A 14429-nucleotide genomic window follows, 5' to 3' on the forward strand; every position below is an offset into this window, starting at 1 on the left:
TTTTTTTCCCAATAATGGCAAATTTTTTTTTTAGATCATTATGTTATTTACATTTTTACTGAATATTCAGCTTATCCTATAGGTTGTAAAATGATAAGTTTGGTTCTCTTCACAGAGTAAAACTTCAATAATTGAATACCACTTTCAGAGCTAGATGGAGTTATTATTTTAATATTTTATTCTTTTTTGTATTTCTAGCATTTAGGTCAGTGATTCCATTTAGATGTATAATAAATATGTCTTGAATTAAATTGTTATACTGAATATAGTCATATTAAAATGCTCAAGGTCAAAGTTTAGAGCAGGGGTGTCCAAACTTTTTTCAACGGTTTTCACCAAGGGCTATATGCTGTAAAATACACAAATAGCTGGGCCACTCACTAGAGGTGAAGTACCTATTGCCTCACCTGATTTATTTAAGTAAACTAAATATATTTTTGGAGTTTGCTGTGGGCCAATTAACAATGGATCATGGGCTGCAGTTGGCCCGCGGGCCGCAGTTTGGACACCCCTGGTTTAGAGCACAGTTAAAGTAAGCTTTTAGAAAGATCATTTATTTTATTCTGTGTACCTGTGTTCACAGAATAACTTGAATAGAATTCTCTCCACATACTCTATACACTATATAATTTAATTTATTTCTCAGGGAAGCCTTGTATTTCAGTAAGCTCAGGACTGGTCCTGTTTATATCCAGACTTCTAAACGTAAGTTCTGCCAAGTGGTTAGACTTGGAGGTTGACTCATTGTAAAAAAAAACAAAAACAAACAAACAAGAAAACTCTTGTACAGGTATGCATTTGATGTATTGTTTACAATGAGAAATATTGTAAGTGGAGCATCACGATCTTTGAACAAGAAACAAAATTTTCACATTCATTTTTGTCTTGATGAGTACTGGATCCAAATAGGGCTTTATTTTGATATTTTAATGCATCACTATATCCAAGTAAGGTATCTTGATGCATCATTTCCCCTTAAAGTGTTTGACAATCACAAGGGTTGGTAATGGGAAAATTTATACTTTAGGACTCCTCCCAGAACAGTCAACAAGAATACTGTATGTGTTCTTCTGTTTTTCTTTTTGTAGATTTTCATGCAGACCAAACCATTCTCTTCTTGTTTTCTTGACCTGAATTTCTCTCTAAAAAATTAATGTAATTGTTCAACTTTGATAAGCTAATAGGACCAGAAGGAAGTTATATCCAGATTTCTTGTTTGAAAAATGTTGCAGCTCCCAGAACTTCTTAGATACCTACTCATTTGATCTTAATGTAATGCTCTTTTTTTTAAATATAATTTTCTGCACCTAAGGCACTGCTGAAAAAATAAGGTATAATTGCCTAAGCAATAGAGGCAAACTTAAAGTCTGGAATAACTATTTAATATTGTTTGCTTTTCGTTCAAGTTGCTCATTAAATTGAATATATAGTTTGGTGAAATAAGGTTAGTTATAATACCTTACATTTGCACGACATACAATATTTTACAAAGCATACTTACAAACATTACCTCAATTTAGTTATTAGCCCAATTCTTCTTGACTGGGATTAGCCCAATTGTATGCATGTGTCAGTGAGGTTCAGAAAGTTTAGGTAATAGTAAATAGAACATACAAAGAAGCCCAAGGGCTGTTGGTGCTAATTTTCTTTAAAATGAATGCTGCTGGAAAGTAGTGAAGTTGAAAGGTAATGTCTGTTACAATAAAGTAGAATGTACCGATAAGTTGATGTTTAGAGGATTGCTAGAAGTTCATGGCTCAGACAGTAAATGAAAATGATATATGGAGATCTAATAGAAAAGGGAACAAGATGGTGGATTAGATAAAGGCTATGTGTGCCTCCTCCTGTGACCACAGTAAAATTACAATTATATTATTCTAGAATAATAAACCTGGATAATCATCTGACATCTACATGAACAGAAGTCCTATCCCTAAGGATATAAAGAAGAAGCCACATGCGGACTGGTAGGAAGGGTGGAAACGTGAGGCAGGCCTCACTCCTGCCTGTGGTGGTTGAGAATTGGGAGGGATATTTCAGCCTTGGAGGTAACCCCTGCAGGTACCTCCAGCCCTACAATGAGCTCCCCAGCCTAGAGTATCGATGCCAGAAAGAAGATTCCCCACAATATCTGATGTGAAAAACAGTGGGGATTCCAACCATCTGGGTGAGATGGAAGGCTGTGTAAAACACAGACATCCTCTTAAAGGGCACAAACACAGACTCATTTGCTCTTAGGCGCTCACCCTGGGATCCTGCAAAGGCACAGTGACTCAGAAGGTGCCAGACATATACATGGAAAGACTGAGTTGTGTGGCTTCAGGGTGATGACTGAAGGGACAATCACAAGTTTTCCTGCGTAGAACCCTCCTCCCATTGCAGCCAGCAGATGTGTGCCATCTTTTCTGTGTTGAGACCTTCTCCACATGGCCAAATCTGAGTCTGCATTAACCTGGAGAACTCCACTCTCTCCACCCTGGGGACTCTCTGTGACCCTGCCCAACCCAACTCATGCAATGCCAGAGGAACTTTTCGAGACCAGCAGCTGGCCCCACCCCACACAGTCTAGGAGGCTCTTTTAGCAATGAACAGCTGGCCTCAATCTGTGTGCCACTGGAGGCACTTTTGTGACCAGCAGCCAGCCCCAGCTAACACCACAGTCCTTCTTGGATAACTCTTGGGTGTCAGCAGGTACAAGGTGGGCCGCAGCTGGCCTCGGTATGCTATGAATCTTTTGCTGAGTAGCTCTAGGGTCAACACTAGTGCCAAACCAGAATCTACATTAAATCAGTGAACACTACTTACCTCATTCTGGTCACTTCCTGAGATTGCCCCTAATCCAACTTGCATATCACACAAGGCTCTTCAGTGGTTGAGGTTTATGGGCAATCACTGGTGGCAGCCATCCTTGTGTTACAGTGTGGCCTCTCCAACATGCCTTCAGGTCCATCACAGGTGGTGACCAATTATGGATCACTTTGTAGCTCCTACCAGGTAGAACCAGGCCAGTAACAGGCAGTAGCTGACCTAGGCCTGCACCAGAGTCACTCACAAGAAGACCCCAAACCAACATACCGGAAGGTGGGCTTCAGATAACACCAGAGTAACATCAATTTAGACCCAGAAGTGGAACAATGAAAGGGCAGTCTCAATAGGCACCAGAGACCACTGGAGCAAAATCTGATCAGTGGGGTAAGCTCCCCTGCCCCCCACAGCAACTGGTAAGCTGTGGGTGTTGACAGACCTCACAGCCAGTCAGCCTGAGGTTTACTCCTACCCACTGACATGTCAACAGCAATCAAGGCTCAACTACAACAAAAGGGCACACACAACCCACACAAAGTACACTCCTGAAGCACCTGTTGCAGGTGATCAGAGAGATTGTGCCACTGGGCCCCACAGGGCACCTACTACATAAGGCCACTCTGTCAAGACTGGGAGACATAGCAGATGTATCTAATACTTAGAAACAAACACAGAGAGCCAGCCAAAAATGAGAAAACAAAGAAATATGTCTTAAATGAAAGAACAGGAGAAAACTCTAGAAAAAGAACCAAATGAAGTGGCAGCAAGCAACCTACCAACCTACCAGAGTTCCAAACAATGTTTATAAGAAAGCTCAAGGAACTTAGTGAGAACTTCAGCAAAGAGATAGTAAGCATAAAAAAAAAAAATAAAAAAATAAAAGAACATAGAAACCATAATATAGAACCAGTCAGAAATAAAGAATGCAATAACTGAAATGAAGAATGCACTAGAAGGAATCACCAGCAGCCACATGAAGCAGAGGATCGACTCAGATATTTGGAAGAGAAGGTAGCAAAAAACACCCAACTGGAATAGAGAAAAAGAAAAAAAAAAAAAAATGAGGATAGTTTAAGGGACCTCTGGGGCAACATTGAACATAGCAATATTTGCATCATAGGGGTACCAGAAGGAGAATAGGTACTCAAGGGATTGAATACCTATTAGAAAAAATAATGACTGAAAACTTCCTTAACCTGGCAAAGGAAATAGACATACAAGTGCAGGAAACGCAGAGTTCCAGACAAGATGAACACAAACTGGCACACACCAAGATACATCATAATTAAAATGTCAAAGGTTAAAGACAAAGAGAGTATCCTAAAAGCAGCAAGAGAAAGACAACTAGTTACTTACAAAGGAGCTCCCATACGACTGTCAGGTGATTTCGAAACAGAAACTTTGCAGGCCAGACTGGATTAGCACAATATTTTCAAAGTGATGAAAAGCAGAGACCTATAACCAAGACTACTCTAACCAGCAAGGCTATCATTTAAAGCTGAAGTAGAGATAAAGATGTTCTCAGACAAGTAAAAGCTAGAGTTCATCACCACCGAAGAAATATTATAAGAAATGTTAAAAGGACTTCTTTAAGAAAAGAAAATTGGGGATAGAAAAAATATAACTCATAAAATGGCAATAACTATTTATCTATCAAGAATCACTTTATATGTAAATGGATTAAATGTTCCATTCATAGACATAGGGCAGCTGAATGGATAAGAAAATAGACCCATACATGTGTTGTCTACAAGAGACCTTCAGATCAAAAGACACACACAGACTGAAAGTAAAGGGATGGAATGAGATATTTCATGCAAATGGAAACAAAAAAGAAGCTGGGGTAGCAATACTTATATCAGACAACATAAACTTTAAAACAAAGGCTATAAGAGACAAAGAGGAAAATAATGAAAAAGTTATCAGTTCAACAAGAACACTAAACTCTTGTAAACATTTATTCATCCAATGTAGTAGTGCTTAATATACAAAGCAAATACTGACTGACATAAAAGAGAGAGATCAACAATAACATTAATACAATCGGAGTAGGGGACTTTAACACTCCAATGGACAGATGTTGCAGACATCAACTAGAAAACAGTGGTCTTAAATGACACATTCTAACAGGTGGATTTAATTGTATTTTTAGATCATTTCATCCCAAAGCAGCAGAATATGCATTCTTTTCAAGTGCACATGGAATATTTCCTAAAATAGACCATGTGTTAAGACACAATATATTGTCTCAATAAATTTAAGAAGATTAAATCATACGAAGCATCTATGAAACTAGAAATCATTTACAAGAAAAAAATGAAAAATACATAAACACATGTAGGCTAATTAACATGTTGGAATAATGAAAGGGTTAACAACAAAATCAAGGAAGAAATCAAAAGATACTTTGAGACTAATAAAAACGAAAACACAACAACCCCGAATCTATAGGACACAATGAAAACAGTCCTAAAAAGGAAATTCATAGTAATACAGGCCCGCTTCAAGAAACAAGAAAACTCTCAAATAAACAAGCTAGTCCTACAGTTAAAGGAACTAGAAAAAGAACAGCAAACAAGGTCCAAAATTAATAGAAGGAATAATATAATAAAGATCAGAGTAGAAGTAAAGAAATAGTGTTTTAAAAAAAATAATACAAAAGATCAATGAAACCAAAAGCTGGTTCTTTGAAAACATAAACAAAATAGATAAACCTTTAGCCATACTCATCAAGAAAAAGAGAGAGATGACCCAAATAATTAAACTAAGAAATAAAACAGAAGCTGAAAACTGACACCACAGAAATACAAAGGATTATGAGAAAATATTATGAACAATTATATGCAAACAAATTGGACAATCTGGAAATAAATGGATAAATTCCTAGAAACATACAATCTTCTAAGACTGAATCAAGAAGAAACAGAAAGTCTGAACTGACTTATTACTACTAATAATGAAATCGAATAACTAATAAAAAAACTCCCAACAGAGCAAAGTCATGCACTGATGACTTCACAGGTGAATTTTACCAAACATTCAAAGAATTAATACCTATCCTCAAACTAATCCAAAAAATTCAAGAGGAGGGAAAGCTCCCAAGATCATTTTGAGTGGCCACCATTACCTTGATTCCAAAACCAGATAAAAACATTACAAAAAAAATATAAAATTTATAGGCTAATATCTCTGATGAACATAGAAGCAAAATCCTCAAAAAAATATTAGCAAACCTAATTCAGTACTACATTAAAAAGATTATACACCATGATCAAGTAGGATTTATTCCTGGGGTGTAAGGTTGGCTCAGTATTAACAAATCAGTTAACATGATATACCACATAAACAAAATAAAAAAAATAAAAACTATATGATCATACCAATTGATGCAGAAAAGTGTTTGGCAAAATTAAGCATTCATTTACGATAAAAAACTCTCAGCAATGGGAGAATTGAGGGAACATATCTTACCATAATAAAGTCCATATATATGACAAACTCACAGATAACATCAAAGTCAATGGAGAAAAGCTGAAAGTGTTTTCCTTAAGATCAGGAACAACACAAGGATGTACACTTTCGCCACTTTTATTCAACATAATATTGGAAGTTCTAGTACAGCAATCAAAGTAAAAGAAATAAAAGGCATCCAAATTGGAAAGGAAGAAGTAAAACTTACATTATTTGCAGATGACATACTGTATGTAGAGAACCGATAAATGAGTTTTTAGTAAAGTAGCAGGATATAAAACTAATATTCAGAAATTGGTTGCATTTTTTTTATATACCAATAATGAACTGTCAGAAAGAGAAATTAAGAAAACAGTCCCATTTACAATTGCATCAAAGAAAAAACAGACATAGGAATAAATTTAACCAAAGAGGTAAAAGACCTGTACTCAGAAAACTATAAGAAACTGAAGAAGATACAAATAAATAGAAAAGCATATGCTGAGCTCGTGGATAGGAAGAATTAACATTGTTAAAATGTCCATACTACCCAGAGCAATCTATAGATTCAATGCAATTCCTAGCAAAATATCAGTGGCATTTTTCACAGAACTAGAACAAAGAATCTTAAAATATATGTGAAACCACAAAAGACCCCAAATATCCACAACAATCTTGAGAAAGATAAACAAAATTGAAGGTATCATGTTACTTGATATCAAACTATACTATAAAGCTATAGTAATCAACAGCATGGTACTGGCATAAAACCAGACATATAGATCAATGGAATAGAATAGAGAGCCCCAAAATAAATACACGCCTATATGGTCATTCAATCTATGACAAAAGAGAAAAGAATATTAAGTGTGGTAAAGACAGTCTACTCAATAAATGGTGTTGGTAAAACTGGACACATACATGCAAAAAGAAAAAGAAAAAGAAAAAGAAACTGGGTCTCCTTTTACACCATATCTAAGAATAAACTCAAAATGTATTAAAGACTTAAGTGTAAGACCTGAAACATAAAACCCTCAGAAGAAAACATAGGCAGTAAACTCTGACATTACTCATAGCAATATTTTTTTTCTGATATATCTCCTTGGGCAAAGGAAACAAACAAAAATAAATAAACTAATGGGCTACATCAAACTAAAAGTTTTTTGCACAGTGAAGGAAACCATCAACAAAATGAAAAGAAAGTCTACTGAATGGGAGAAGATATTCATCAATGATACATCTGATACGGGGTTAATATCCAAAATTTATTTTAAAAACTCATACAACTCAACATCAAAAAAACCCAAACAATCTAATTCAAAAACGGACAGAGGACCTGAATAGACATTTCCCCAAAAAGGATGTACATGGTCAATAGATATATGAAAATATGTTCAATGTCACTAATTATCAGAGAAATGTAAATAAAAACTACAATGAGATATTACCTCACACCTAGCAGTATGGCTACCATCAATAAATCAACAAACTACAAGTGTTGGCAAGGATGTGGAGAAAAGGGACCCCTTGTGCACTGTTGATTGGACTGCAAATTGGTGCAGCCACTGTGAAAAATGGTTTGGAGTTCCTCAAAAAATTAAAAATAAAACTACCTGACGCCCCAGCAATTCCACTCTTGCATATTTATCCAAAGAAATCCAAAATACTAATTTCAAAAGACATATTCATTCCTATGTTTATTGCAGCACTCTTTACAATAGCCAAAATATGGAAGCAACCCAAGTGTCCATCAGTAGATGATTAAATAAAGTTGTGGTTGCAGGTATATACAATGGAGTATTACTTGGACATAGGAAAGAATGAAATCTAGCTATTTGTGACAACATGGATGGACTTACAGGATATTATGCTAAGTGAAATAAGTCAGATTGAGAAAAACAAATACTATATGGTCTTATTTACGAGTATATGTGGAATCTAAAGAACAAAATAAATGAACAAACTAAACAGAAACACACTCATAGATACAGAGAACAATTTTTTTTAAATAAAGTTTATTGGGGTAACAATGGTTAGTAAAGTTACATAGGTTTCAGGTGTACAATTCTGTAATACATCATCTATATAACACATTGTGTGTTCACCACCCAGAGTCAGTTCTCTTTCCATCACCATATATTTGATCCCTTTTGCCCTCATCTACCACACCTCTCCCCCTTTACCCTCTGGTAACCACTAAACTATTGTCTGTGTCTGTGAGTTTTTGTTTCTTCATTTGTTTCTCTTGTTCTTTTGTTGCTTTCAGTTTTATATCCCACATATCAGTAAAATCATATGGTTACAGAGAACAAATTGATGGTCACCAGATGAGAGAAGGTTTGAGGGGCTGGGTGAGAAGGGTGAAGAGATTAAGAAATACAAATTGGTAGTTACAAAATAGTCATGGGGATGTACAGTACAACATAGAGAATATATTCAATAATATTGCAACAATTATGTATAGTACCAGGTGTGTATTAGACTGTCGGGGGATCATTGCATACAATATATAGATGTCTAACCAGTATGCTGTACACCTGAAACTAATATAAAATAATATTGAATGCCAACTGTAATAGAAAAAAATATACTACAATAATACATAGCAATATTGCAATAATAATTTAATGGAGATAGAAACTAAGTGAATCACTTTCGGAAAGATTGGTATTTTTGATAAATCTTTCAAATAAGCTTAAACATAAACGTTCTCAAAAGTCATCCCATCTATATTTCATCCCTGACCCTTGGAATGTCCTTTATTTATTCATCTGAACTTAAATACTTTTGACACTACAGCTGAACTAATGCACATTTAAATTTTCCACCTTCGTTGTGATAGTTCTTGCTCATATTCTAAGCATAATTTTCTTTTGACCTTTGTTTATGAAATAAATATCTGGCATGAACTTTGGAAAATGAGTTTGGATTGAATACATATTCATCAAATATATCATACTTTTCTTGTTACTGTTCTTCGATTGTTGTTGTTATTCCTGTAGATTTGTGAGCCAGTGTTACAGAATAAATATTATTCAAGACATTTATAAGATGAAAATAGTGTAAGAATGTTGAAGAGTGTTTCATAGCTAAATATCATTGTTATAATTCAAATCTAAATTGTCTCAAATTTTTCATGAGAAAAGAAATCCTTACCTAATATTCTAAATGTAATAATAATCTCCCAAATAGGACATTAACATTTATTAAAATTTTATAAATCTTTCATGATGTAATCTTTCTCTCAAAAAATAATTTCTGAACACCTTTCCAATTTGAGAAAGTTTCATGTCTCTGTAAAACCCCTTGAATAGAAATTTAATAAAAGAATATACATGCATCAGAAAGTTGCTGAATATTCTCTATTTCCCTTAATTATACCTTTTACCCCTAGTATAAGTACTATGAATAACTCAAAGGATTAGAATTTTTAAATAGTTAAAAGAATAGTTAAAAGAATTTTTAAATAGTTTAAAGAATATAATATATTTAGTTAATTTCTTGGTTACCAAAGTCTATCAAGTACACTATTGTTTTATTTCAATTTTTTTTTTACTATACATTGATATAAGAATAACCACTATCATGAAGAATTTTACAAGTGAAAATGGACTGCTGATCCTTGCCAAGAATTCTTATGGTTTGAATCCTGGCTCCACTGTGTCATTAGTTATTAGTTAATATACCCTGTAAAAAAATTCAGCTCCCCCACAAAAAAGTATCTAACTATTTCTATACATCCACATAGATATATAGATGCATTCAACTATGTATAAATACATAGTTATTATAAATATATATTTGACTATAGATCAAGAGGTACTTCAAAGAAGAGGATGAGGATCATGGGAAAATGGAGAGGGCAGATGATAGGAACAGATTATGAACCAGAAGCATGGATTGGAATTCTTGGCTGTTCTTGGTTGCCATGAGGGTGCTTGATATCCCGGCATATTGACAGGATCCTCTTAAAAGAAGGTATGCAACTCAATTTGCCTTTTTTTTCTGATGGGGTCATGGGACAGTGTTACTCCTACTTCCACAAATTTGTTATACTAAATTAGAATGAGGAGATTAAGATGAAAGAAAATCATTACCTAACTTTTTTTTTTTTTTGGTTTGTTTGTATAACGTTTGTCTTCACTGTACAATCTCATTTAAAGGTGATAAATTTGGTTGAGAATGCTTAGTTTTTTTTTGCTTCATTTTTTTAATATTTGTTAAATTGAACTAGGAGAACTGACTCTGCGCGGTGATCACACAATGTGATATACAGATGATACATTACAGAATTGTACACGTGAAACCTATGTAGTTTTACTTACCATTGCACCCCAACAAATTGAATTAAAAAATTGTAATATTTAGGGGAAAAAAAGAAAGGAAAAGCCTGTATAAACACATCTTTTTATCCCTTTACTAATTTACTACCTAAGCACAAACCTTGCTTAGATTCCTTTCTAATGAGTACTAACTTTCTTTGTCAGGTCAATTCCTCCCAAATTTAATGTTTCTTTGTGTAAAAAGTATAAAGAGATGCCCAGTTGGATCATTTATTTGAGTCACGTATTATGATCTGAATATCATATTGTAATTATCCTGTAATCACATAGCAAATTGGTTTTTTTCTCCTGTTTTTTTTTTTTTTTTAAAGATTGTTAAATTGAATTAGTGAGTGAAAATTAACACACAACTGGAAAAGTATCACAAAGTTACCTGAAACTTGTATAAACCATCTAAGCCTTAGATTCTAAGGAATTGTTTTGTGGGCTCTGTTTCCTCCTTTTCCTTCTCCTTTTTTTTCCTCTTCTTCCTCCTTCTATCTACATATGGATCAAAAATTATATAATACTATCAGAATACCTTGTTTAGAATTTTAGAGTTTGAAATGCACTATTTTTTTTAATTCCCTTATGAAAATATCAGATGAAAATCTTTTAAATACAAATCTTTTAATAGATATAAAATCAAGGAGTATGATACTGTTTTTAATCAAAACAAAATATGACTAAAAGATGTATACTTTAAAAACAGATGTTGAAAATAATTCCAAAAGAGGCAATCCAAAAAATAATTTAGGAAGTTATAATATTAAAATAAATATTTGGCAAATTGAGGATAACATGTATTTAAATAGAAGACCTCTGTAGTTTATTAAAACAAATATCGACATTTACGTGCATGTAGTATAAATTATGCCTCCAAATCCATATTTTCTTACAGTCCCAAATGTTAATGTCAAGCAGTCAGTGAAATGGTTCATAAGGAGCAGTGACTGGCCAGCTTGCCACACTTCCCATATATTTGATTGATAAGGAGACTTTAGCAACGTGGTCCCTGTTTGGAGCAGATTTGTAAATATCCTTGAATAAAACTGTAAATGCTATTTGCTCAGAAGGGCTTCAGAAATGCCAGAATTAGCTCCCAACACATCTATGATGAAAATTTTAAAGGAAGGTGTGGTGGGAGCTTAAAATAATCCAGGATAGACTGTCTCAAATTACTAAAATGTTAAAACCTCTTGCATGTTATTGCTTTTTATAAACCATTTTCTAGTCCCAAATGAAAACAACAAATTAATAATGTGGCAAACAAAAACACTAGGATTAATAAAAGGAATGATATTGTTTTATTTTATTATTAGATATACAATAATTTTCTTTTACTAACATTGTCAGGAAATGACCCATTCCACTTAAGTGAGTTTTCCAAATAATTAAAATTTAATGCTTCAAGAATGAAGTATTTGCAAACATTTCTTTAAAATTGAGACATTTTAGTTTGCTGATCTTACATTTAGTAAAGCTGGGACTTAAAGATTTTTCCTGTAGGTTCCAGCTGTCTTTTAACCCCATAAAACTCAGTTTTCGAACGTCTCCATTGACGAACATTTCGGTTTATGAATACTGTAAATTTTATGGATCTATGGTGTCATTAGATAGTAAAATTCATGCTAAATTTGCAGTTTTAGGGGTTGATTTTAAAGGTCTGGAATGCATCAATCCATTTTGCATTACTTTCTATGGGGAAACCGTGCCTCGATTTTGGAACGTTTCAGAACTCGAACAGACTTCCGGAACAGATTGTGTTCGAAAACCAAGGTACCAGTGTATATGAAAGTGAATGAGATAAGTTTCAGCGTTTTAAGTGTAAGGTTTTTATAGCTTCTTCTATTTTAATGTTCAGAGACATTTTTCTTTCTTTCTTTTTTTTTTTTTAATTTATTGGGGTGACAATTGTTAGTAAAATTACATAGATTTCAGGTGTACAATTCTGTATTACATCATCTATAAATCCCATTGTGTGTTCAACACCCAGAGTCAGTTCTCCTTCCATCACCATATATTTGATCCCCCTTACTCTCATCTCCCACCCCCCATCCCCTTACCCTCTGGTAAACACTAAACTATTGTCTGTGTCTATGAGTTTTTGTTTCTCATTTGTTTGTCTTGTCCTTTTGTTGTTTTTGGTTTATATACCACATATCAGTGAAATCATATGGTTCTCTGCTTTTTCTGTCTGACTTATTTCACTTAGCATCATACTCTCAAGATCCACCCAGGTTGTCACAAATGTTCCTATATCATCTTTTCTTACCGCCATATAGTATACCATTGTGTATATATACCACAACTTCTTTATCCATTTATCTATCGAAAGACATTTTGGTTGTTTCAATGTCTTGGCCACTGTAAACAAAGCTGCAATGAACATTGGAGCACACGTGTCTTTATGTATAAATGTTTTCAGATTTTTTGGGTAGATACCCAGGAGAGGGATTGCTGGATCATATGGTATTTCTTTTCGTAATTTTTTGAGGAACCTCCACACTGCCTTCCATAACGGCTGCACCAGTCTGCATTCCCACCAACAGTGTATGAGGGTTCCTTTTGCTCCACAGCCTCTCCAACACTTGTTACTATTTGTCTTGTTGATGATAGCCATTCTGACTGGAGTGAGGTGATATCTCATTGTGGTTTTTATTTGCATTTCTCTGATGATTAGTGATGTTGAGCATTTTTTCATATGTCTATTTGCCATTTGTATGTCCTCTTTGGAGAAATGTCTCTTCAGGTCCTCCACCCATTTTTCAATGTGTCTGTGGTCCACAGTTCTTAGAACAGCAAGTATTCTGTTCTTTTGATCTGACACTGCCACTGTTCCGCTTCTAGCACTGGGCAGGTGGGAGCAGGGCAAGCTATGGAAGGGTAAGGAGGGGGCAGTTAGTCTCAGTGCCTAAGGCTTCCGTTCTCTGCTAGGCAATGAGGGCTTAAACCACCGTTTTCAGCCTTCTTTCTTCAGTCTTTTCTCCGAAGTCTCTGCCGTGAGCGTTGGGTTCAGCCGTGTTATATGCTGCCCCCTCAGCCCTGTGGGCCATAAGCGGAGCCCTAGCAGTCCGAGTTCTTCCCTCTCCCGCAGCTGCGGTAGATCCGGGAAGCAGCGAGCTCAGAGCACTGAGCTAGGTCTGCATCCTGCACCCGGGCGGCTCCGTCTCCGCACTTCTCCCTTCCCTCCTCCCCCGCTCGCGTGATTTGCCCACCTTTAGGTGAATTCAGTAGTGGGCCTCTTCGTCTCGCCTGTCTGCTGTGCAAGGAGTCCTTTGTGGAGTTATTGTTGTTCGATTAGTTGTAAATTCCAGGGGAGCTTTACAGAGGCTCACCTCACTCTGCCATTTTGATGACGTCACCCCCAGAGACATTTTTCAAAACAAATTCCTAGATTCCCTAGTGATTTTCAGAGGGCTGATTGTCAACAACTACCTCTGAATAGCTTTTGCCAGAAATCATATTCCATCATTATTTTTTAACATTAAGACTCATTAAGAATTCACTTAAAAGCTACAAGAAGTGACATGCATGACTCTCAGTAATGTGTAGCAGCCATACAGAATACACACAGTGAGCATTTGAGAGATCAGAGATTAACAAAGAATTGCTGATCCAGGAAGCTGAGGTGTGCTGCAGGCCGGTCTAAGCATTACCACATTCTCTTAGTTCTTTTAATCTAGCATCTACTATCACAAACAATAGAAAATGACAGTCCAAAGACCTATGAGTACTTTCAAAAATAACCTTTATTATTTTTTTCTTCATTAATGATATGTTGTAACAGATTTGAACATAAAAACTATAAGCAAAGAAATGGAAATCATCCATAAGCCTATCACCCACACA

The sequence above is a fragment of the Rhinolophus sinicus genome, linkage group LG09, assembly GCF_036562045.2.
Source record: "Rhinolophus sinicus isolate RSC01 linkage group LG09, ASM3656204v1, whole genome shotgun sequence".
NCBI lineage: Eukaryota > Metazoa > Chordata > Mammalia > Chiroptera > Rhinolophidae > Rhinolophus > Rhinolophus sinicus.